The following is a 25,731-nucleotide window of genomic DNA, read 5'->3' as shown; positions in this document are numbered from 1 at the left end:
CAAGTGGAACACTGATAAAGGCGTGAAAGTTATTTAAGTTTCAGTTTGCTGATGTGGCAGCCCCTGACAGGAGCAGCTCCATCTTGGTTCTAGAGAGTTTGTTCAACAGTTCCTATTTGATTCTGATGCTGTTGATCTGCACACCAACACTATGTCATGAGGATTTAAAACTCTCCTGTAGGCTCTTGAAAGGAATGGGGTGAAGGCAATGTGAAATGACAGGGAAAATGGTAAGGAAGTATTCAAGCACCAAGATGCAATTAAAACACACAATAATTCATAGATCTTTAGGGATGAGGCTATCACATTGAGTAATTTATTCTAATAAAGTCATGCTTGAAGGGACCTCATTGGTTAACACAGCAAGTTCCTCAGCCTTTGCTCTGTTTATTTTGCTGCAGCAATTCTGAAAGATGTCACTCTCATGGTATGGCTTAACAATTAAGGAGGATTAATCGTGCCTACTTTAAAAAAAAAAGGATTTGAGAACTTTGTCTTTTAACCTTCATCAAAATATATTTCTGATTTGAAGAAATATGGTTATAAAGGAAAGGAAAGGGTGTTGTATTAGTCAGAGTTCTTCAGAGAAACAGATGCCTCCCCCTACCCCACAACACAGACATCTATGTATACACACGCTCACATACAAAGAAATTTATTATAAGGAAATGGTTTCAGCAATCGTAGAAGCTGAGAAAGTCCCAAGATCTGCAGTGGACAAGTTGGAGACCCAGGATTGAGATGGCTTAAATTCCGGTGCAAAAGCAAGCAGATTTGAGGCCCAAGAACTACTGTTTCAGTTTGAGTTTAAATTCCAAAAGAAACACAGGTTGCAGCTCTAAGCAGTCAGCCAGGTGGGAGGAGTTTGCTCTTATTCGGGAGATGGTCAGACTTTACCTTCTATTCACGCCTTCAACTAACTGAATGAGAACTACCCACACTGGGGAGGGCAATCTACTTAACTTAGTCTACTGGTTCAAAAGTTAATTTCATCTAAAAACAAAACAAAACAAAGAAACCCTTACAGACATACTCAGCATAACCTTTGATCTGAGTATCTTGTGGCCCAGTCAAATTGACACTAAAATCAATCATCACAGGCTTTGAAAATTTGGCTTAATATATTAGAGACAGTTTACGCGGAAATTTGTCAGTTTTGTAGACACACTTCAATCTTGGATGAATCAAGGCTATAAACATCCTGACAAACTATACCTGCTCTAATTTCATAACTTGAGAGCCGTCAGCACTGGTAACAGTACTCTTATTCTTCAGGTGCCCAACAGGTGGTGCTATGCATTAATTTACTGTTATGAGTGCTAGGGCGGTGATGGGGATGGGGATGATGGTGATGATCATGCTGGTGATGATGACTTAGTTACCTCTTTCTGTGAAGAAAAATAAAGATAGTAACCTTAGTTTAGCAATAAGTTGACAAACAAATTATTCATAATCCAGTAGCTATTTAAGTCACAGTTTAACTACCTCGAAGCTCTTTGACTTTAGGAAATTTACCTCACCTCTGAAATTGCAGTTTATGCCTCTTATAATATGGAAGATAAACAGAACCTTTACCTTGTGATAATTAATTGATACAGTACATAAGAAGGCCCCATCCCAGTATCTAGTACTTAATAAAATATTAGTAAATGTCACCAATTGCTGCTATCATTTCTATTTTTTTTCTAAAATAAAGTACTCTTCTCATATTTAGCATATATGGCATATGCTTCCTTTAATATGTGTTTCACATTTGAATAAAGTCCTCAAAAACTTATACCTGAAGGAAACATATTAAGTTGTTACATTCACTAGAAAGATCTTTTTGAATAAATTTCTAATGTGTTATATAGTATTTTACATGGATATTTTATAACCACCTCTTTAATAAAATCTCATTGTTAGTATGTACTTTGCATTTAACAAACTTATACTTGTGTGTAGATTCTTTTATCCCTTACTCTTGCCATTAATGATTTAATTCTGTTCATTCTGCTTCTGAAGGGAAAATCATAATGATAAACTTGAATGAATAAGAATATGTGATTTAGGCTAACTTTGTGTTTGGCATTATTTAACCATGACTATTCTTGCTAAAGAACCCTGAAGATGAAGACTGCCAATTTGTTGAAAAGAATAATTATCATGTTAAATTCCTCATGAAATATCCTATAGGTTATAATAAAAATGTTCAGCTAATGACATATTATATTTCTGTTCTTCTATTGAATTTATCAGTTAATATCACAAAAGATGTTTACTGGTAAGAACTGATTTGCTTTGGCGTCTTAACAGTTTGGCTTCCCTGGTGGCTCAGAGGTTAAATCATCTGCCTGCAATGCAGTAGACCCGGGTTCGATCCCTGGGTTGGGAAGATGCCCTGGAGAAGGAAATGGCAACCCACTCCAGTATTCTTGCCTGGAGAATTCCATGGATGGAGGAGCCTTGTAGGATGACGGAGGAGCCTGGTAGGCTACAGTCCACGGGGTCGCAAAGAGTCGGGCATGACTGAGTGACTTCACTTCACTTCACTTAACAATATTCCAGTGTGGCACTGAGTTTTTGTCAGAATGCCCTAGAACTCTAAATATTTGACAGTAACTATTATTTTATGAAGCTTCCCTTGTGGCTCAGATGGTAAAGAACCTGCCTGCAATGTAGGAGGTGTGGGTTCAGTCCCTGGGTTGGGAAGATCTCCTGGAGAAGGAAATGGCAACCCCCTCCAGTATTCCTGCCTGGAGAATTCCATGGACAGAGGAACTTGGTGGACTACAGTCTATAGGGTCGCAAAGAGTCACTGGGCCGCTTTCACATCACATTATCATATCAATGGCTTTTAATTATAAAGGAAGCCTATATCTACTCATTTGGCATTTAACAAAAGACATTGCTCATTGTAACCGAGTCCTGTATTCTTGCCTGGCAAATCCCATGGACAGAGGAACCTGTCAGGGCTACAGTGCATGGGGTCACAAAGACTTGGACACGACTTAGCAAATGAACAATGACAACAACTGATCCTTCAAGAAAAGAGCAGAGTGAGATATATATCTGAAAGTAGTCTTATGGTCGAGGACTGAAAATTGGAGGAGGAGCTAGGGGTTTCATATTCCAGTTGGCCTAGGCAACTCTCTTACATTTTGACCTTGAATAAAAACTTCATTATGTGCCTAAATGTCCCCCATTTTAAAGAGATAGATCATTATCAACAGCATACACTGGGAATGTATATCTACCTTCCTACCTACCTAAGTCCCTTGATTTAAAAAGAAAACATATGTCTTTTATGAAGAATAAATCCCTAGTGAGATTGCAAGAAAGTCTCTGGACCACAAATGTTGAAACCATTTGAAGATAGTCATATATGGGTTGAAGAAGGATATCATGGCCCTAAATTCATAAATGAATGTCTACTTAGAAGGATTTCTGTGGCTTTAGGTGCAGTTCATTCATGTCTCAAGGACAGTGATATTAGAAGAAAGATGATAGTCCTAGGATAAAGATATTGAACTGTATATATTCATGTGGAGAGCAGAAGTAAGATCCCTCCCATACCCAGGCCCCAATCGTTAGGATGAACTGTTTTCTCATGAGCTGAAACATGGAGTTTGAGCATTTGGATGGCACTGCCCCAGACAATCAGTGTCCCGGAAGGAAGACATCTCCATAACAGAAGATAGGCTATTGTCTCAATTTTCTAATAGAATATTCAACTTGTTTACGTTATCACAGGAGACATGTTACCGTAAACAAAATCAGTATTCACAAAAAGGGGAATGCATATTCTCAAAATGATATCAAATGAATCAGTGTCATGAACTATTTGAAGAAAGCAGTGAAAGAGAGAGACACCTAGGGCTATTCCCAAGACAACCCACTGAATAGAAGATGTTAAAATAGTATGTCTACAAGAAAAGAACAGTTAGAGATCCTAGAGATAAAAAAAATAAGATAATTAAAAACAGGGTTTGAAAGAAGGGCTAAAAGAATAGTTATAGATGCTGAGTAAATTGTTAATTGAAAACTGAACCAGAACAAGTTAAAAGAAGTTGGCAGTGTGGCCTGAAAGTTAAGAGAAGTGGAGGAAATCTCTAAAAGTTTCAACATAACTCTAGGAGGAGTTTCACAAGGGAGTAACGGATAAAAATGGTAGAGAAGAAACAAATAAATCATGAAAGACATTTCCCAGAACTGAAGAAAGATTAAAAGGCATCAACTTTTGAAAAAGGAGGTTGAACATTGTCCTGAAGAAGTGAGTGAAGCATTAGGCCACAGCAAACAAAAAGAGATATTACTAATAGTTTTCAGAAAGGAAAATCAGGTTGCTTACAAAAAATAAAAATCAGTTTTGGCATCAGATGTCTGATCACTAAGACTAGTTGTTAGAACACAATGAAGCTGTATCATCAAGGCACTAACAAGAAATCACATTGGACCTCATTTCTCATGCCCAGGAAAACACTAGCATTCAGGTGAAATGGAAAAATAGATATGTTTCCAGAGTTTACCCACTCTCAGGCCTTACTTGATATAATTACATAAGTATGAACACCAATAAAATGAAAACTGAATTAAAGACTGAGGATGATGTATTCTTGGAAGTGTGGTGAACAACAACAACAACAGCAAATGAACTGTAAAATCAATCTGTGGTTAATCTAAGTTACTATTGATGCATAACATTAAAACAACACAAGGCAATGATCAACAACTAACATCTTGGTAGTTTTACCACAGGAGTACGTGTATATGCCCAGATGTGTACAGGTGTGAGTGTGGAGTGGGGAATTTAAAGGCCCAAGAAAACTCTGATCTTGTTTAATGTGAAGTCAAAGACTGTTTAATGGTAGATTTTGATAGAAAATATAATATTAAATGGGTGTGAAAAGTTTAGCATAACCACTAATCAAGATTGAAATAGAATATTTCCAATCTATTGAGGTGCAAAAGCCAAAATACTTCAAACTGACTAGAAGAAGCCACACAAAAGATATTCTATAGGGTACACATAAAATAGGATGGCTAGAACTAATGGAAATAAGTTGGTATTCACAATAAAAAAGTGGACTGCTTAATTCCCACAGGTCAATAAACTTTACTTGGGGTAAAATTATAAACTTGACTATTGGTTATTAATAGGCAGAGTTAGTCCAGGAAAATCTCATTTTACACCTGATGCTATATTTTCTTCATTAAAAAGTTCCGTACCTTGGGGAGGTATTAAACAGCATATAGAAAGAGAGGAAAATTTCAATATTTGCACATTAGCAAGGTCATTCTGGCAATATATAATGGAAGGATTGAAGAAAAGGGACAGTTAAAATACTCTGGAAGTTCTGAAGTTATTGGTTCACTCAAAGATCAACTAAGACAGTATATTGAGTAACAGCAGTACTGAGTTCCATGAAAACAATTCTGTTAAAGTCTATGGTAGACAAGTATGCTATGTGGCTATGTGCTGTGCTGTACTTCGTCACTCAGTCATGATCGATTCTTTGCGACCTTGTGGACTGTAGCCCGCCAGGCTCCTCTGTCCGTGGGGATTCTCCAGGCAAGAATACTGGAGTGGGGTGCCATGCCTTCCTCCGGGGGATCTTCCCAACCCAGGGATCCAACCCAGTTCTCCCACATTGCAGGTAGATTCTTTGCTGTCTTAGCCATGAGGGAAGCCCAAGAATATTGGAGTGCGTAGCCTATCCTTTCTCCAGGCTATGATATATAAAGAGGGACTATAATGACCTGTGGGTAAAGAAAATTTCCCAGAGAATGTAACTTTAGATTCTTTCCTACATAATTCACAAGCATTAGTTGGGGGACATGAGGTTGAAGGAGAAAGCAGAGTGCCCCAGGAAAGGGAATAGGACATGGAAAGAAACATCGTTCTGAAACAGAGAAATTACCACTGTAATGGTAGGAGAGATAGGCACAGTTTCAGTTCACGATTTTGTTACCTTAAATTTTATTGAAGCATAGTTGATTTACAATGTCGTGTTTCTTCTGTGCAGCAAAGGGAATCAGTTATGCACATACATATATCCACTCTTTATTAGATTCTTTTCCAACATAAGTCATTATAAAGTATGAGTAGAGTTCCCTGTGGTATATAGAAGGTCGTTATTAGTTATTTATTTTATAAATAGTGTGCGTATATGTCAATGCCAATTTCCCAATTTACCCCTGCCTTTCTTTTCCCCTTGGTAATGATAACTTTGGCATTGCCAAAGAATGCTCAAACTACCACACAGTTGAACTCATCTCACACGCTAGTAAAGTAATGCTCAAAATTCTCCAAGTTAGGCTTGAAAAGTAAGTGAACCATGAACTTCCAGATATTCAAGCTGGTTCTAGAAAAGGCAGAGGAGCCAGAGATCAAATTGTCAGCATCCCCTGGATCATAGAAAAAGCAAGAGAGTTCCAGAAAAATATTTATTTCTGCTTTATTGACTATGCCAAAGCCTTTGACTGTGGGGATCACTACAAACTGTGGAAAATTCTGAAAGAGATGGGCCAGCCCATCTGACCTGCCTCTTGATAAACCTGTATGCAGGTCACGAAGCAACAGTTAGAACAGGACATGGAACAACAGACTGGTTCCAAATAGGAAAAGAGTATGTCAAGGCTGTATATTGTTACCTTGCTTATTTAACTTATATGCAGAGTACATCATGAGAAACACTGGGCTGGATGAAGCACAACATGGAATCAAGACTGCTGGGAGAAATATCAATAACCTCAGATATGCAGATGACACATCCTTATGGCAGAAAGTGAAGAACTAAAGAGCCTCTTGAAGAAAATGAAAGAGGAGAGTGAAAAAGTTGGCTTAATGTTCAACATTCAGAAAACTAAGATCATGGCATTCAGTCCCATCACTTCATGGCAAATAGATGTGGAAACAGTGAAAGACTTTTTTTTTGGTGGGGGGAACTCCAAAATCATTTCAGATGGTGATTGCAGCCATGAAATTAAAAGACGCTTACTCCTTGGAAGAAAAGTTATGACCAGCCTAGATAGCATATTAAAAAGCAGAGACATTACTTTGCCAACAAAGGTCCATCCAGTCAAGGCTATGGTTTTTCCAGTAGTCATGTATGGATGTGAGAGTTGGACTATAAAGAAAGCTAAGCGCTGAAGAATTGATACTTTTGAACTGTGGTGCTGGAGAAGACTCTTGAAAGTACCTTGGACAGCAAGGAGATCCAACCAGTCCATCCTAAAGGAAATCAATCCTGAATATTCATTGGAAGGACTGATGTTGAAGCTGAAACTCCAATCCTTTGGCCACCTGATACGAGGAAATTACTCATCTGAAAAGACCCTGATGCCTGGAAAGATTGAAGGCAGGAGGAGAAGGGGACGACAGAGGATGAGATGGTTGGATCGCATCACCAACTCAATGGACATGAGTTTAGGTAAACTTCAGGAGTTGGTGATGGACAGGGAGGCTTGGCGTGCTGCAGTCCATGGGATCACGAAGAGTCAGACATGACTGAGCGACTGAATTGAACTGAACTGAACAATGATTACTTATGGTGAATGATGTCAGAGTTGTGATCTCTGAAGAAGATTTAGCTTTGGGACCAGGGACCAGGCTTGATCACTCAAGAGCTTTTGTGTAGCAGAGTTTTATTAAAGTATGAAAAGGGGCAGAGAAAGCTTCTGACATAGACATCAGAAGGGGCACGGAGAGTGCCCCCTGCTAGTTTAAGCTGGGGTACTGGTGGTGGTTTCGTCACTAAGTCGTGTCCATCTCTTGAGATCCCATGGACTGGGAACCTACCAGGCTCCTCTGTCCATGGGACTCTCCAGGCAAGAATACTGGTGTGAGTTTCCATTTCCTTCACTTTTTAAATTAGTTATTACAATAAATCAAAAGAATGTCTCAAGGTTGTAAAAATTTTGCCAGACCCGCTCCCACAATTTACATTTTAAGAGGACAGGATTAGAACTAACAATAGAAAGATCTTGCCAGACCCACTCCATAATATACATTTTAAGATAACAGGATTAGTCATAAAGTTGTCAGGAAGGAGAAACTGTCCTCAAGCAGGATACATTGTTGTTATATAATCCTTAGTACAGAGTTTAAACTGAGTTGTTTTTTGTTTAATCATCAGTTCTGGGCTTAAAGAAAAAAACGTTTTATGTGACTAAGACTAAGGAATGTAGAGAGAGAAAAAAAGATGTTTGTCCTTTCCTCCTCCTTGAGAATTCCAGACGCCTATCTCCTCTTTGAGAGCCCCAGACCCTCTCTCCTCCTAGGGAAGCCCCGACTTCTTATCAAAGTGTTAGTTGCTCAGTAGTGCCAGACTGTTTGCAACCCCATGGACTGCAGCCACCAGGCTCCTCTGTCCATGGGATTTTCCAGGCAAGGATAATGGAGTGGGTTGCCATTTCCTTCTCCAGGGGATTTTCCTGACCCAGGGATTGAACCCAGGTCTCCTGCACTGCAGGTAGATGTTTTAGTGACTGAGCTACAAGAAGCCATAAGGAATTGAGAGGAGTTGACTTTCTCAGTAACCATAAGTTTATTTTCTACATCTGTTGAAAAAATTGTGCTTTGAGAGTAATGAGAAGTAATTGTAGGTTTTAAAGCAGAGGAGGTTTGATAATAATAGAATTATGTCTTTAAAAAAGACTCCCTAGTTTCTATGTAAAGAATAGACTGTTCAGAGGATATGTCAGCAGGAAATTTGAAGTCTAGGTGAGAAATGATGGTGACTTAGATTAGGATGGTGGTTAATGAGATGGAAAGTAGACAAGTTTGTAAGTACAGAATAGAATCAACAGGAATTTGTGGTGTTGGGGTTTGAGTATGCTAGTTTTCTATTGCATAACAAATTACCAATTTGACAACCTAATACCCATTTGCTTGCTCACAGTTCTGTTAGTCAGAAGTCCAGCATGTTGTGGCTGGAAATTTTGTTTGGGAATCACAAGGCTGAAATCAGGGATTTCTTAGTTCTTATTTGGAGTTTCTAGGGAAAATGCACTTCCAAGCTCACTCACATTGTTGGCAAAACACTTTTCTCAGGGTTCTAAAATTGAGGCCCCATATTTTACTGCCTGTCAGCTGAAGACTGATCTTAGCAACCAGAAGGTGCTTGAATTCTTTGCCAAGTAACAACTGTATTTTGAAACTATATTTTGAAACAGTCCTGTGGAGTGGTCTCTACATTTCAGATCACTTTTGGCACAAAGTTCCTATCCTTTTAAAGTACTCATTTGATTAGATCTGGCTCAGTGAGGATGGTCTCCCTTTCTCACAGTCAACTGGGCCACACAATATAACATGATCATGGAACTAGGATCTCATTATACTAACTGGTCCTTCCACAGTCTCAGGAAGGAGATTTTAAAAGGGCCTGGGTCATCTGGGATATTTTAGAATTCTACCTGCCACAGTGAGATTTAGGTACACATCAAGGATAACATCAAATTGCTGGCTTCGGCTCATTGATTAAATGATGGTGACATTTTCTGGAATATCATTTGATAGCATAAGTCAGTGTGGGACATTTTTGAATGTGAGAACACTTGTCTAAAGAAGCATTCAGGTGGTCATATTGGTATGAATATGTGAATCAAGTGCTCAGAATGCTAATGTGCACTATGAATGTTCAAGTGTATACAATCTTTTCCAAACACATTTGATTAAAGAAACTTGATTTCACAGAACTTTGAAGGCATAGTGTTATATGGGGAAAATCACCTTGAGGTATAATTCAGAACAGTGAATATAAGGAAAGTCATCAGTCACAGGGAGACTAAAGAATATATTTATTGTCTATAAAGGAAATGAAGCAGAGATGCTATGCTCTATCACAAGAAGTTTGCAAGGATATTGTATAATTTAGAAAAGAAGTATGCTCTCAAGAAGTTTATTGTCTTTTGCATTATCTTGGTTTATAAAGTAAATATAGTTCCAGAGTTTATTTCACTGGATGAGTTTGAATACCATAAAATTTTATGAGATTTTAGAGGGAAAGAAATTTTTGGTTTTTTTCTTCCCCTTTTAGGAAGCTAATATCTGTTATTTAGTATGGCCTTTTATATATAATTGCTGAAATTAATGGAAATATGCTAAAGTGAAAACAGAAAAAAAATCCTAAAGGATACATCTTGTTAATTAAGAGAAATGTATAATGAGTGATACGGAACAAAATAAACCAAGTAAGAAGAAACAAGAGCTCAGGGATCTGTTTTACTCCCCTTAAGTCTGTAAATTTCATGTAGGAAAGAAAAAGAATACACACAGATAAAGGAGAGGATGTTCCAACAATACTTGAAGTGATGCTGGCTTTTATGAGTATGAGCCATGAAAGTCCATGGGGATGTAAATTGTATGATTTATATCCTTAACACAACTGAATACAAATAATAGATGGTATCAGGGGAGTGAAAGTGCACACTTGATAGGAATATAATGCAGCAAGGAAAAATAAACAAGCTCTCAATTCCCCAAAGAGATGTTTTCTTCAATTAAAATTAGCTAAAGTCAGTTCACATTCAAAAATTGTAAATTCAATGACTGTGTTCAATGTAACTCTTCTGTGCTTTATGAGGAAAACATTTTAAAATTACCCATATATATGTATGGTCATAGTTTTTCCTCTGTCATATCATGGATGTTGTTGGCTCAGAAGGTAAAGAATCTGCCTGCAATGCAGGAGACCTGGGTTTGATCCCTGGGTTGGGAAGATCTCCTGAAAATGGAATGGCTACCCACTTCAATATTCTTGCCTTGGAGAATTCCATGGTCAGAGGAACATGATGGGCTACAGTCCATGGAGTCAAAACTGAGAGACTAACACCTATGCTTTTCACTTTCATCATAGATGCTAAGCAAACAAGTACTACAAAATCATGTGATTCGTAACTCTTCAGTGGTCGAGTCATGTCCATTTATTTGTGACCCCATGGAGTATAGCCCACCATGCTCCTCTGTCCATGGGATTTCCCAAGCAAGAATACTGTAGTGGGTTGCCATTCCCTTCTCTAGGGGATTTTCCCAAGCCATGGATCGAACTTGCGTCTCCTATGTTGGCTGGTGGATTCTTTACCACTGAGCCACTTAGGAAGCCCAGTTTATAACTCAATTATTCTTAAAAGCCAACGAATTGAGAAATGTTGAAAATTAGTTTATATTAGATAGCCACACTTTTGTTATAAAACTAGAAAAAGGTATGTGAATTCATAAAGTTATTTTTCACAGTTCTGGGATTTTATGTCTGTAGATGACTATTGTCATATTTCACTAATGTATCATTCATAAGTAGAATTGGTAATGACTTTGTTGAATGAGTAGTCTATATCTGTCTGTCTAATCACCATTGGTAGGCTCTACCCTTGTTAAGGGAGGTGATGCTGTTGATTCAATTTCATTTTATTGAACCAAGTAATCAAAAATCTTGGAAGCAGTTTTAACTCCTGTGTTAACGTGTGCCCAACTTTTTCCTTCTTAACAGAAGACTAGTATTTCTGTGTCTTAATGAGTTGTGACAAATTAGATTAACTGAGACTCTTTCTCCTTCTTCAACAATTGAATAATTCAATAATAATTTAGGCCTTAGTGTTTCTGTAAGTATATTGACCTGGGCAAGAAAAGAACAAAAAATGGAAAATATGTCAAAGATTTTGAGACCAGCAGATTATATTGAATTAGTGATGTGAATCATCCTGTAGGCCGGTCTCTATCTTATAGCCTAGAAAGATGCTTTAAACAAGAAGGTCAGTGCTTTGGTATTCATGTTCTTGTGGGTGTGTAAACCCTGTAGAAACTGTAGTTTTATCAATGTTATCTTCTTTGAACAGGTGCTATTCAGTGTGGGTAGAAAAAGATTGTGGCCTCAGATAACTATAACTTGTGTTTGAATTGTGGAAGCTGCATTTACAGTTTGTCTAAACTTATGAAATATTCTTAGTGTTTAAGGCCTAGGTTTCTTTGTACTGAATTTGGAGCTCAAAGTTTGCTATAGGAAATAAATAAAAAGTAGAGGAAGAGAGCCAGGAATATAGTTATGTACAATAATGATCATTATTATAAACCAGGTTTTTATCTTCAATATACCATGCTTCTCATTCTACACAGTTTTCCTGGGTACTTAAAAATAAATCTAAACCATGCATATTTTTATAACATTCAAATTTGTATCTCTGACCCAGACTGCTAAGATTCAGACTCTTATTTGCAATTTATAAATTTTCATTTCTTTATAAACACATCTTTTCTTTTTCTAAAAATTAATAGTAACAATGGTTTTTTTTTGTTGTTGTTGTTTATTTGTTTGTCTGTTTTGGTTAGAGGAAAGGCCCAGTCCATCTTATGAACTGTATCCACAGTTTTCTAGAATGTTAATTGAGATATCCCACTCGGGGTAACAGAACTGCATCTTCATGCCTCTATATTGCTTTTTTTATATTCTCTCTATATGTTTTCTTTTACACTAGAAAACCTGGATCTCTCCTGATTTCCTTAAGTCCTTCACCATTGTACTCAGTCACTGTCATTTGTTCAGAGATGTACCTGTGTTTTTTTTTTTTATATAACCAAAGAAAATCTCAAGAGTTTTGTGAAATTTAGGTATAAAAATGAAGCTCCTGTTTTATATAGGTTTAGAATTGCAAGATTGTGAGATGGAGCTGTGTCACTACGTTGTTGTTGTTCAAAGACTAAGTTGTATCTGACACTTTGCTACCCCATGGACTACATCATGCCAGGCTTCTCTGTCCTTCACTATCTCCCGGAGTTTGCTCAAACTCACGTCCATTGAGTCAGTGATGCCATCCAAACATCTCATCCTCTGTGACCCCCTTCTTCTCCTGCCTTCAATCTTTCCCAGGGTCAGGGTGTTTTCTAATGAAGTCATCTCTTCACATCAGGTGGCCAAAGTATTGGAGTTTCAGCTTCATCATCAGTCCTTCCAATGAACACCCAGGATTGATCTCCTTTAGGATGGACTGGTTGGATCTCCTTGCAGTTCAAGAGACTCTCAAGAGTCTTCTCCAGCACCACCATTCAAAAGCATCACTTCTTCAACGATCAGCCTTCTTTAATGGCTCAACTCTCACATCCATACATGACTACTGGAAAAACCATAGCTTTGGCTCTATGGACCTTTATTGACAAAGTGATGTCTCTGCTTTTTAATATGTTGTCTAGGCTTGTCATAGTTTTTCTTCCAAGGAGCAAGCGTCTTTTAATTTCATGGCTACACTCACCATGCACAGTGATTTTGGAGCCTATGAGAGAGAAAAAAATATGCTTGAAGATAGAGCTAAGTTGGGGGAAGCATATTTGGGATTCGGAGCCAAAGCAAAGCATGATGGTGACATCATTAGTTCCCCTTATCAATTTGTGCTTATACTCAGGCTTTTTGTTTCTGTTTTGCTTATGCATTTTGGATTGGGCTCTCTGGCACTTGAAACAGTAATTCCTGACTCATTTGCATGATTTTCCATTTCTATCATTTTTGCTTTAGTTCAGGATTTCATCACCTCTTACATGGATTGCTCTAAAGCCTCCCTCTTGATCTACCCTGTTAGCATACTTCTTATCAGCTCTGTACTCCACATGGGTCTCAGAATGACTTACCTAGCCCACAAGCATGATTGGGTCATGTCCCTGCTTAAAACATCTTTTCTGGTTATAGAATAATGACCAATATGTTTAACCTTGTGTGTGAAGCTCTGTAAGACGAAGCCCCCACCTAACTACGACCTAATTTATTATCTATTTCCCTTCTCAATATTTGTGTGTCAGCAGCACTGAAGAGCTAGTGTATTTCCCTCATATACACATTGTGTGTTTTTTAGTGATTTCACCTTATTCAAGTTCTTCTTTTATCTAGAATAATTTTCATTTTGCCTGTTGCAGATTCTAACTACTACAATTTATTCTTCTGTTAAGAATCAGATTACTGACTCAACTTGTACTCCTCCAAACCTGGATGAGATGCTCTTAATCTGAGCTTTCAGAGCCAAAATGTTACTTTTATTATTGGATTCACTATATTATATTGTGAGCATCTTCTCATCTCTAATAAACCCCCTTCCTCCAACCATCATCTAACCCATATATATGACCAAGTCCTATTTTTCTTTAAATCCTTATACCTTTTTAAGTTCCTGGAAATTCAGCCCAATAAATAATTACTGACCAAATGAACATGTAAGAGAAAAGCACCACTTTGCTACTTGGATCCTACACTAAAGGACTTTGTAGTTGAACAGAGACCATGGAAATAAATATCCAAAGAAAACAATATTAAGAGACCCAGATAATCACGATGGTGTGATCACTCATCTAGAGTCAGACAACCTGGAATGTGAAGTCAACTGGGCCTTAGGAAGCATCACTATGAACAAAGCGAATGGGGGTGATGGAATTCCAGTTGAGCTATTTCAAATCCTAAAAGATGATGCTGTGAAAGTGCTGCACTCAGTATGCCAGCAAATTTGGAAAACTCAGCAGTGGCCAAAGGACTGGAAAAGTTCAGTTTTCATTCCAATCCCTAAGAAAAGCAATGCCAAAACATGCTCAAACTACTGCACAATTGCACTCATCTCACATGCTAGTAAAGTAATGCTCAGAATTCTTCAAGCCAGGCTTCAACAATACGTGAACTTCTAGATGTTCAAGCTGGTTTTAGAAAAGGCAGAGGAACCAGAGATCAAACTGCCAACATCCCCTGGATCATTGAAAAAGCAAGAGAGTTCCAGAAAAACACCTATTTCTGCTTTATTGACTATGCCAAAGCCTTTGACTGTGTGGATCACAATAAACTGTGGAAAATTCTGAAAGAGATGGGAATACCAGGACATCTGACCTGCCTCTTGAGAAACCTGTATGCAGGTCAGGAAGCAACAGTTAGAACTAGACATGGAACAATAGACTGGTTCCAAATAAGAAAAGGAGTACGTCAAGGCTGTATGTCACCCTGCTTATTTAACTCATATGCAGAGTACATCATGAGAAATGCTGTACTGGATGAAGCACAAGCTGGAATCAAGATTGCCGGGAGAAATATCAATAACCTCAGACATGCAGATGACACCACCCTTATGGCAGAAATTGAAGAGGAACTAGAGAGTCCCTTGATGAAAGTGAAAGAGGAGAGTGAAAAAGTTGACTTAAAACTCAACATTCAGAAAACTAAGATCGTGGCATCTGGTCCCATCACTTCATGGCACATAGATGGGGAGACAGTGGAAACCTTGGCAGACTTTATTTTTTGGGCTTCAAAATCACTGCAGATGGTGACTGCCGCCATGAAATTAAAAGATGCTTACTCCTTGGAAAAAACGTTATGACCAACCTAGATAGCATATTAAAAAGCAGAGACATTACTTTGCCAACAAAGGTCCATCTAGTCAAGGCTATGATTTTTCCAGTAGTCATGTATGGATGTGAGAGTTGGACTCTAAAGAAAGCTGAGTGCTGAAGAATTGATGCTTTTGAACTGTGGTGTTGGAGAAGACTCTTGAGAGTCCCTTGGATTGCAAGGAGATCCAACCACTCCATCCTAAAGGAGATCAGTCCTGGGTGTTCATTGGAAGGACTGATGTTAAAGCTGATAACTCCAATACTTTGGCCACCTGATGCAAATAACTGACTCATTTAAAAAGACCCTGATGCTGGGAAAGATTGAGGTGTCGGAGGAGAAGGGGATGGCAGAGGATGAGATGGTTGGATGTCATCACCGGCTGAATGGACATGAATTTGAGTAAACTCCAGGAGTTGGTGATGGACAGGGAGGCCTGGCGTGCTGCAGTCCATGGGGTTGCAAAGAGTTGGACACAACTGAGCAACTGAACTTATCTGAACTGAACCTCAGTATACAAAATATAGTATCAAAAATATTTTTTCTGGCCCAAACCACCTCAGAAACTGTCATACATAATTCTGCAGAAGAAGAGAATTAAGTATGCTGGCCCAGTTTAACAGAGGTTGAATTTGTGCATCAACTTAAGAATGAAGTTTACACTAATCTTCCTTTGTAGATGAATGTATATTCAATATTCATCTATTAAAGTCAAGTTGACACTTCTGTTTTCAGAATTGTGTTAACATTTTCTAAACTTATTATAGCTTATTGGTAGCCTAATGACTATAGTATATTTCAATTTTATAAGAACAGAAAGTATAGGAGGCTCTTCAAAATTTTATTTGATATACCTCTTTCCATATGGCCACAAGAACTACATTTTCCCGTGTTGTTCCAGTTGGGAATTTTTTTCCTCTTCCTTTTTAGTTCCTCCTTTCATTTACAACGAAAACCACTGCTACCCTCTCTCCAGTTCTCCCAAATTTCCACCCATAATACATTCAATCCTTATTCTTCACTTGATCTCAGTGTTATTTCAGCACACTGGATTATTATTTCAGACATTGGATTAGGATCCAATGTCAAAAGACTAGCAGGACTTCTAGGTGAGGAAAATGTGGAACAAACTCTATGTGGTGCTTGATCCTTGTACTAATCTTTCCTCCAATACTGCCGCAGTCGGACTCCAGTGCTAGAGTCACTGGCATCATTCAAAACAGCACTCTATCTCTTTGTATTTTGATCTTAGATGATTGCAGATAGACAAATAGAACTCTTAAACTAAAATCAACTGAGATCAAAACATTTTCCCCCTCTCTTTTCCCATATTATTATTGCAAGCTAGGTATTTATTCCAGATTCTTCGAACTTTAGAAAAAGAAATTTCTCTCATCTCTGTGTCTTTCTCTGTTGCTGCTCTTTTATCTCCTTCTCATTCAAGTCCAAAGCTGTGAATACATAGACTCATACCTCTTCTCTTTTTTCTTTCATCCATCCTTTTATCATTAATTTTATTGTGAGATAGAGACTACATAAAAAGTGTAGAAAACATATATGTTCATTTGAAGGACAATCATACAGAAAACACCATGTTACCACCACCCTGGTCAACATGACAATGTCCAGCATGCTAGAAGCTTAAAGGTGCTTCTCTGCAATCACAAAGCCCTATTCCTTCTAACAGTTATCCAGTATTATGATTTCATAATAATTTTTTACTTTTTTCATAGATTTACTACACTGTATGTGTACATAAAATATAGTTATTTTTATATTTTATACAAATGTAGTCATAGGGTATATATGCATTTTTCACACCATGTAATGTTTGTGACATTCATCAATGTGTCCTATATTGTTATATTTGTTCATTTTTACTTCTGCACATCTTACTAATGATGGAAAAGATAAATATCTTGAATATATATTCTATTTCATGTACATAAGTTTCTTTTGATAATATACCTAGAATAGAATTGCTGCCTTTTCCAAAATGTCATGTAGTTGAAACCATATATAGGCTTTCAGGCCAGTTTTCTTAGTAATAGACATAGGTTATAGCAATAAGCACAAGATTCCTCTATATTTTTAAGGCTTGGTAGCTCATTTCTTTACAGAGGTGAATAATATCACATTGTCTAAATGTGCCACAGTTTGTTTATCCATTCACTTGTTGGCAGTGGTATCATGGTTGCTTCCAGTTTGTGACAATTTTGAATAAAGCTGCTATAAAAAACACATGTGCCGGTTTTGAGTGGACATAGTTTTCGACTCAATGGGGTAAATACATGGTAGTGCAATTGCTGAATCCTGTGGTAAGACACTGTTTAGCTTTGTACTTCAGTTCAGTTCAGTTCAGTTCAGTCACTCAGTGGTGTACAACTCTTTGTGACCCCATGAACTGCAGCCTGCCAGGCTTCCCTGTCCATCAACAACTCCCGGAGCCTACCCAAACTCATGTCAATTGAGTCGGTGATGCCATCCAACCATATCATCTTCTGTCGTCCCCTAATCCTCCTGCCTTCAATCTTTCCCAGCATCAGGGTCTTTTCAAGAGAGTCAGCTCTTCGCATCAGGTGGCCAAAGTATTGGAGTTTCACCTTCAACATCAATCCTTCCAATGAACACCCAGGATTGATCTCCTTTAGGATGGACTTGTTGGATCTCCTTGCAGTTCAAGGGACTCTCAAGAGTCTTCTCCAACACTACCGTTCAAAAGCATCAATTCTTCAGTGCTCAGCTTTCTTTATAGTCCAACTCTCACATCCATACATGACTACTGGAGAAACCATAGCCTTGACTAGACAGACCTTTGTTGGCAAAGCAATGTCTCTGCTTTTTAATATGCTGTCTAGGTTGGTCATAACTTTCCTTCCAAGGGGTAAGCATCTTTTAATTTCATGCCTGTAATCACCATCTGCAGTGATTTTGGAGCCCCTCAAAAATAAAGTCAGCCACTTAGCTTTGTAAGAAATTGCCAAAATGTCTTCCAAAGTGATTATACCATTTTACATTTCTCCCAGCAATGAGTGAGTGTTCCTGTTGCTCTATATTTTCACCATTATTTGGTTTTGTCAGTTTTATGGATTTTTGCCATTCTAATAGGTGTGGTCTTCCCAGGTTGCTCAGTGGTAAAGAATTTGCTTGTAATGCAGGACATCTAGGTTCGATCCCTGTGTCAGGAAGATCCCCTGGAGAAGGAAATGGCAACCCATTGATTATTCTTGCCTGGGAAATACTATGGACAGAGGAACCTTGTGGGCAACAGTCCATGGGGTTGCAAAAGGGTTGAATGTGACTGAGCACACACACACGCGCGCACACACACACACACACACACGTAATTGATTCACTTTGCTGCACAGCAGAAACTTACACATTATGAAGTGTAGACTATAGTATAAACTATACTCCAATAAAGCTTTGACTGTGTGGATCACAACAAATTGTGGAAAACTCTTAAAGAGATGGGAATACCAGAGCACCTTATCTATCTTCTGAGAAACCCATGTGCAGGACAAGAAGCAAGCAACAGAACTGAATATGGAACAGCAGACTGGTTCAAAATAGGGAAAGAAGTATGTCATGGCTGTATAATGTCACCCTGCTTGTTTAACTTATATATTTAATACATCATGCAAATTCCAGGTTGGATGACTTACAAGCTGAAATCAAGATTTCTGGGAGAATTATCAACACCTCAGATATACAGATGATACCACTCTAATGGCAGAAAGAGAAGAGGAACTCAAGAGCCTCTTAGTGGGGGTTAAAGAGGAGAATGAAAAAGCTGGCTTAAAACTCAACATTCAAAAAAAGAAGATCATGGCATCTGGTCCCATCATTTCATGGCAAATAGATGGGGAAACAATGGAAACAGTGACAGATTTTATTTTCTTGGGCTCCAAAATCACTGTATACAGTGATTGAAACCACGAAATTAAAACAGCCTCTTGATGAAAATGAAAGAGAGAGTGGAAAAGTTGGCTTAAAACTCAACATTCAGAAAACTAAGATCATGGCATCCGGTCCCATCCCTTCATGACAAATAGATGGGGAAACAGTGGAAACGGTGACAGACTTTGTTTTCTTGGGCTCCAAAAACACTGCAGATTGTGATAGCAGCCATGAAATTCATGGATGATTGCTCCTTGGAAGAAAAGCTATGACAAACCTACACAGCATATAACAAACTAGAGATATCACTTTGCCACCAAAGTCTGTATATTCAACACTATGATTTTTCCAGTAGTCATGTACAGATGTGAGAGATCATTCATAAAGAAGGCTGAATTCTAAAGAATTGATGCTTTCAAACTGTGGTGCTGGAGAAGACTCTTGAGAGTAAACTGGACTACAAGGAGATCAAACCAGTCAATCCTAAAGGAAACCAACCCTGAATATTCATTGGAAAGACCCATGCTGAAGCTGAAACTCCAATACTTTGGCCACCTGATGGGAAGAGCCGATTAATTGGAAAAGACCCTGATGCTGGGAAAGATTGAGGGCAGGAGGAGAAGGAGATGACAGATGATGAAATGGTAAGATGGCACCACTGACTCAATGGACATGAGTTTAAGCAAACTCCAGAAGACGGTGAAAAACAGGGAAATCTGGTGTGCTGCAGTTCTTGGGGTCACAAAGACTCCGATACAACTTAGCAACTACACAACAAATACTCCAAAAAAAAAAAAAAGAAGAAGAAGAAGAAGAAAAATAGCTGGGAAAGTGTTAAGGATAAATTGCCAAACTAGGAAATGAAAATGCTGTAAATGGAAATTAGAGTGATAGTAAGACATGTCATCTCTACCCTCTGCAAATAAAATTAAGACCATAGTTCATAGTTACCATCTCTGTCTTGCTCACTATTTAATGGCTGCTGCTGCTGCTGCTAAGTTGTGTCCGACTCTGTGCGACCCCATAGACGGCAGCCCACCAGGCTCCTCTGTCCCTGGGATTCTCCAGGCAAGAATACTGGAGTGGGTTGCCATTTCCTTCTCCAATGCATGAAAGTGAAAAGGGAAACTGAAGTCGCTCAGTGGCATCTGACTCTTCGCGATGCCAGGGACTGCAGCCTACCAGGCTCCTCCGTCCATGGGATTTTCCAGGCAAGTGTCCTGGATTGGGTCGCCATTGCCTTCTCCGACTATCTGATGGAGTAACCATTTAATATTTCATCATGAACCCTGAGGAGAAGGCAATGGCAACCCACTCCAGGACTCTTGCCTGGAAAATTCCATGGACGGAGGAGCATAGGCTGCAGTCCATGGGGTCGCACAGAGTCGGACAAGACTGAAGCGACTTAGCAGCAGCAGCAGCAGCAGCATGAACCCTGTAGGATTTTAATAGGTAGATAATTTTTAGTTTAGTAAATAGCGTTAGTAGACTTTACCAAACTAAGGAAGTTCCATCCTATTCTCAGTTTGTTTCTTTAGTCACTATTGAGCATTGAATTTTGTCATTATTCATTTTGTATCAAGTGAAATAATCATAACTTTTTTTCTTTTACTCCGTTAATGAGGTGAATCTGAGTTACTGATGTTAAAATGCTGAACAAACCTTGGATGGGTGAGATTAAACCCCACTATTTATGAACTTATCTTTCTAGGGTCTGTAGATTCAATTTGCTATTTTTAAGAAATATTTGCATCTATATAAAAAAACATATAGATAAGCAAACTTATTTTTGTTATATTGATTTAACATTTGGTATCAGAATTTTACTGGACTTCTCAGTTCAGTTCAGTTCAGTTCAGTTGTGTCCAACTTTTTGTGACCCCATGGACTGTGGCACGCCAGGCTTCCCTGTCCATCACCAACTCCTGGAGCTTGCTCAAACTCATGTCCATCAAGTCGGTGATGCCATCCAACCACCTCATCCTCTGTCGTCCCCTTCTTCTCCGACCCTCAATCTTTCCCAGCATCAGGGTCTTTTCCAAGGAGTCAGTTCTTCACATCAGGTGGCCAAAGTATTGGAGTTTCAGCTTCAACATCAGTCCTTCCAAATCAGGACTGATTTCCTTTAGGATGGACTGGTTGGATCTCCTTGCAGTCCAAGAGACTCTCAAGAGTCTTCTCCAGCACCACAGTTCAAAAGCATCAATTTTTTGCCTCTCACCTTTCTTTATAGTCCAACTGTCACATCCATACATGACTACTGGAAAAAACATAGCCTTGACAAGATGGATCTTTGTTGGCAAAGTAACGTCTCTGCTTTTTAATATGCTGTCTAGGTTTCTCATAGCTTTTCTTCCAAGGATCGAGTATCTTTTAATTTCATGGCTACAGTCACCATCTGCAGTGATTTTGGAGCCCAAGAAAAAAAAATCTGTCACTGTTTCCATCCTTTCCCCATCTATTTGCCATGAAGTGATGGGACTGGATGTCATGAACATTCAAATATCAACTTCTACAGACTTTTAAAAAATTGGAAGTGAATAGTTCACCACAAATACATCTTGCACTGGCTTTTATATTTGGGACATTTGTAAATTACAGAATTAATATACTTATATTAATATTAAGACTGATTATATTTTAAATTTCTTCTTTTGTCACTATTCAATGAAATTTGCTCAATAATTTGTTTTTCTTAAACTTTTTTTGTTTATTAATGTATGGCTGATTAACAATGTGGTGATAATTTCAGGTGGACAGCAAGGAAACTCAGCCATACATATATCTATATCCATTCTGAGTAAAGTTTAGTAATAAATGAAATTTGTTATCTTTATTGTTTCTAGTTTAATTCAACTATGATTAGAGAATATAGTTTGTAGGATTTCATTTCTTTGAAAAATTTTGAGGCTTGCTTTATTTGCCAGCATATGGTCTATTTTAGCAGCTATTTGGTATGTACTGGGAAGGAAAAAAATATTGCTTTGCTGTTATTATGTGTTGTATGTTATATGTATATCAACTAAGTAAAGCTGGTAAATCATAATGAACAAACTTTTATCCTAACTAAGTTTTGTCTGCTTATTCTGGAAATTGCTGAGATAAATGGGATAAAATTTCCAATAATGGTTACTGTACATTCTTTGCTTTTAATTATATTAAAATTTGCTGTAAATTTTTTGAGATATATGAAATTTCTTTTTTCTCTAGTGTTCTGTATTGCTTTGAAGAACAACACAATGCAATGATCAACATAAACTTTTTTAGTTCTTACTTCATTCCATTGATTTGTTATTTGCATATATTAGCACATTTAATATTTACAACAACCCTATAACTGTTTTCAATATTTCAGTTCTACAGATAAGTTAACTGAAGTCCAGAGCAACTTGCAATTTCATGTAAGTCGTGGGTAATGGTGATGACATTTGAACCCAACTAGTCTAGATCCCCTTGTTCAAGGTAAGGAGCAGCGGCTGCACTTTGCTGGAGCAACCGTGAAGATATACCCCACGTCCAAGGTAAGAGAAACCCAAGTAAGACAGTACGTGTTGCAAGAGGGCATCAGAGAGCAGACACGCTGAAACTATAATCACAGAAAACTAGCCAATCTGATCACACAGACTACAGATTGTCTATCTCAATGAAACTAGGCCATGCCGTGTGGGGCCACCCAAGACGGACGGGACATGGTGGAGAGGTCTGACAGAATGTGGTCCACTGGAGAAGGGCATGGCAAACCACCTCAGTATTCTTGCCTTGAGAACCCCATGAACAGTATGAAAAGGCAAAAAGATAGGACACTGAAAGATGAACTCCCCAGGTTGATAGGTGTCCAATATGCTACTGGAGATCACTGGAGAAATAACTCCAGAAAGAATGAAGTGATGGAGCCAAAGCAAAAACTATACCCAGCTGTGGATGTGACTGGTGATAGAAGCAAAGTCCGATGCTGTAAAGAGCAATATTGCATAGGAACCTGGAATGTTAGGTCCATGAATCAAGGCAAATTGGAAGTGGTCAAACAGGAGATAGCAAGAGTGAACGTCGACATTCTAGGAATCAGCGAACTAAAATGGGCTGGAATGGGTGAATTTAACTCAAATGACCATTATATCTACTACTGTGTGCAGGAATCCCTTAGGAGAAATGGAGTAGCCATCATGGGCAACAAAAGAGTTCGAAAGGCAGTACTTGGATGCAGTCTCAAAAACGACAGAATGATCTCTGTTCGTTTCCAAAGCAAACAATTCAATATCACAGTAATCCAAGTCTATTCCCTGACCAGTAACACTGAAGAAGCTGAACTTGAATGGTTCTATGAAGACCTACAAGACCTATTAGAACTAACACCCCAAAAAGATGTCCTTTTCATTATAGAGGACTCGAATGCAAAAGTAGGAAGTCAGGAAACACCTGGCGTAACAGGCAAATTTGGCCTTGGAGTACAGAATGAAGCAGGGCAAAGGCTAGTAGAGTTTTGCCAACTGAACTCACTGGTCATAACAAACACTCTCTTCCAACAACACAAGAGAAGACTCTACACATGGACATCACCAGATGGTCAACACTGAAATCAGATTGATTATATTCTTTGCAGCCAAAGATAGAGAAGGTCTATACAGTCAGCAAAAACAAGACCAGGAGCGGACTGTGGCTCAGATCATGAACTCCTTATTGCCAAATTCAGACTTAAGTTGAAGAAAATAGGGAAAACCACTAGACCCTTCAGGTATGACCTAAATCAAATCCCTTATGATATACAGTGGAAATGACAAATAGATTTAAGGGACTAGATCTGATAGACAGAGTGCCTGATGAACTATGGACCGAGGTTCGTGACACTGTACAGGAGACAGGGATCAACACCATCCCCAGGGAAAAGAAATGCAAAAAAGCCAAATGGCTGTCTGAAGAGGCCTTACAAATAGCTGTGAAAAAAAGAGAAGTGAAAAGCAAAGGAGAAAAGGAAAGATATTCCCATCTGAATGCAGAGTTCCAAAAAATAGCAAGGAGAGATAAGAAAGCCTTCCTCAGCGATCAATGCAAAGAAACAGAGGAAAACAAAAGGATGGGAAAGACTAGAGATCTCCTCAAAAAAATTAAAGATACCAAGGGAACATTTCATGCAAAGATGGGCTCAATAAAGGACAGAAATGGTATGGACCTAACAGAAGCAGACGATATTAAGAAGAGGTGGCAAGAATACACAGAAGACCTGTACAAAAAAGATCTTCATGACTCAGATAATCACGATGGTGTGATCACTCACCTAGAGCCAGCCATTCTGGAATGTGAAGTCAGTGGGCCTTAGAAAGCATCACTATGAACAAAGATAGTGGAGGTGATGGAATTCCAGTTGAGCTATTTCAAATCCTGAAAGATGATGCTGTGAAAGTGCTGCACTCAATATGCCAGCAAATCTGGAAAACTCAGCAGTGGCCACAGGACTGGACAAGGTCAGTTTTCATTCCAATCCCAAAGAAAGGCAATGTCAAAGAATGCTCAAACTACCGCACTGTTCACTCATCTCACATGCTAGTAAAGTAATGCTCAAAATTCTCCAAGCCAGGCTTCAGCAATACATGAACTGTGAACTTCCAGATGTTCAAGCTGGTTATAGAAAAGGCAGAGGAACCAGAGATCAAATTGCCAACATCCGGTGGATCATTGAAAAAGCAAGAGAGTTCCAGAAGAATATCTATTTCTGCTTTACTGCCTATGCCAAAGCCTTTGACTGTGTGGATCACAATAAACTGTGGAAAATTCTGAAAAAGATGGGAATACCAGAACACCTGACCTGCCTCTTTTTTTTTTTTTTTGTCTCCCCCACTCCCTGACCTGCCTCTTGAGAAGCCTGTATGCAGGTCAGGAAGCAACAGTTAGAACTGGACATGGAACAGCAGACTGGTTCCAAATAGCAAAAGGAGTACATCAAGACTGTATATTGTCATCCTGCTCATTTAACTTATATGCAGAGTACATCATGAGAAACGCTGGGCTAGAAGAAACACAAGCTGGAATCAAGATTGCCAGGAGAAATATCAATAACCTCAGATATGCAGATGACATCACCCTTATGGCAGAAAGCAAAGAAGAGCTAAAGAGCCTCTTGACGAAAGTGAAAGGAGAGTGAAAAAGTTGGCTTAAAGCTCAACATTCAGAAAACTAAAATTATGGCATCTGATCCCATCACTTCATGGGAAATAGATGGGGAAACAGTGGAAACAGTGTCACACTTTATTTTTTGAGGCTCCAAAATCACTGCTGATGGTGACTGTAGCCATGAAATTAAAAGATGCTTACTCCTTGGAAGGAAGGTTATGACCAACTTAGATAGCATATTGGAAAGCAGAGACATTACTCTGCCAACAAAGGTGCATCTTGACAAGGCTATGGTTTTTCCATTGGTCATGTATGGATGTGAGAGTTGGACGGTGAAGAAAGCTGAGCGCTGAAGAATTGATGCTTTTGAACTGTGGTGTTGGAGAAGATTCTTGAGAGTCCT

General features: G+C 38.6%; 1 pseudogene across 4 annotated transcripts in view; it reads left to right on the top strand.

Moving 5' to 3' along the window:
- Window positions 1-24,223, top strand: part of LOC145541847 (protein CFDP2 pseudogene) — a 147,451-nt pseudogene extending 123,228 nt beyond the window's left edge. For 2 of the 4 annotated variants that reach the window (XR_014079347.1, XR_014079348.1), the window contains one exon: window positions 22,579-24,223. The product of XR_014079347.1 is annotated as a protein CFDP2 pseudogene, transcript variant X1 (transcript). The remainder of the gene's footprint in view (window positions 1-22,578) is intronic. The other 2 variants (XR_014079353.1, XR_014079350.1) reach the window with 2 other exon arrangements.
- Window positions 24,224-25,731: the final 1,508 nt, after the last annotated feature.

Source organism: Giraffa tippelskirchi, chromosome 3 (genome assembly GCF_054371585.1).
Source record: "Giraffa tippelskirchi isolate mGirTip1 chromosome 3, T2T-mGirTip1v1.2.pri, whole genome shotgun sequence".
NCBI lineage: Eukaryota > Metazoa > Chordata > Mammalia > Artiodactyla > Giraffidae > Giraffa > Giraffa tippelskirchi.
Note: the sequence above shows the minus strand (reverse complement) of the source record. Positions and strands in the feature narration are given on the sequence as shown.